Below are 1,269 nucleotides of genomic sequence, written 5' to 3'. Positions count from 1 at the left end.
CATTGAAATCGAATAGAATTCTGTACGTTATTTCATTTTTCAACGATTTCCTGATGTTTGGAATTAATATATTCTCTGCACCGGAAAAAAAGAACAGCCGATTCGAGTGCAACCGGCCAGGCTTCGGCTTGCTCGACCACACCCGTTGTAACTTTGAGTTTATTGAACCACAGCTTATCCATCTCTGGTCAGGGTCTCCGCCTCAAGGTCTGTGCCTGACCTTCGCCGCCCGCCTATATAAAGGGAGCGGGAGCCTCGGGTCGCCACAGTACGGTTCTATGTCCACCAAAGTCAACATGAAGTCTCTGGTAAATTCCCGTTCCTTTGCGACTGAACTGAAGGCAATGAGGGATCTAGGGCTATGATTTCTGATCAATTACTAATGTGATGCACATTGGAAAACAGGGCTTAGTGAGTGTATGTCTTGTATACGGAAGCACAATGTGTTGAGCAATATGCAAAGCGTGTAAAGAGAAAGTCGTTTCTTCCGCAGGTTCTTTTGGCAGTGCTGGGAGTGTGTTCGGCCGCCCCCTTCATCGGGGACACGCCCGAAGTGCAGGCTGAGAAAGCGCGGTTCTTCCAAGCGTTCCGCGCTGCTCAGGCTGCTGCCGCTCCCCAGCAGGCTTTCCAGACTGTGGTGCCCGTGCAGGCCAAGTGGACAGGGCCAGTGGCTGCCACCATCCCCGCAGGCGTGGACGGCACCATCACCCCCGTGGGCGACACCGCAGAGGTGGCCGCCGCCCGCAACGCCTTCCTCAACGCCTACAACGCACAGGTTAGGGCCACCGTGGCAGCGTGGCCGTGGTGCAGGCCCCAGCCTTCAACGCCGTCCCTGTTCCCCAGCAGACCTTCCAGCAGACGTTCCAGCAGGCCGCCCCCGTGCAGGCCAAGTGGACCGGACCAGTGGCAGCCACCATCCCCGCCGGCGTCGACGGAACCGTCACCCCCGTGGGCGACACCGCAGAGGTTGCTGCCGCCCGCAACGCCTTCCTCAACGCCTACCGCGCCCAGGTTGCAGCCACGGTTGGCACTGCCCCCGTCGTCAACACCTTCAGGCAGGCCGTGCCCCAGCAGGTGTTCCAGCAGGCCGCCCCTGTGCAGGCCAGGTGGACCGGCCCCGTGGCAGCCACCGTGCCCGCCGGACTCCCAGGCTCCGCCCCTCAGGTTGCCGACACCGCCGAAGTCGCAGCCGCCAAGCAGGCCTTCTTCAGCACCTACCAGAGGCAGGTCGCGGCCGCGGCGCGCCCCTTCTAGACCGTACTGTTAGCT

The 1,269-nt window shown here is 60.4% G+C and overlaps 1 pseudogene; it reads left to right on the top strand.

Moving 5' to 3' along the window:
* Positions 1-209: 209 nt before the first annotated feature.
* LOC119592206 lies at positions 210-1,262 on the top strand (annotated as a pseudogene).
* The last annotated feature ends 7 nt before the right edge of the window (positions 1,263-1,269 follow it).

Source organism: Penaeus monodon, chromosome 29 (genome assembly GCF_015228065.2).
Source record: "Penaeus monodon isolate SGIC_2016 chromosome 29, NSTDA_Pmon_1, whole genome shotgun sequence".
Classification (NCBI taxonomy): Eukaryota; Metazoa; Arthropoda; class Malacostraca; order Decapoda; family Penaeidae; genus Penaeus; species Penaeus monodon.
The sequence above is the reverse complement of the archived record's forward strand: the minus strand, read 5'-3'. Positions and strand labels throughout refer to the sequence as shown.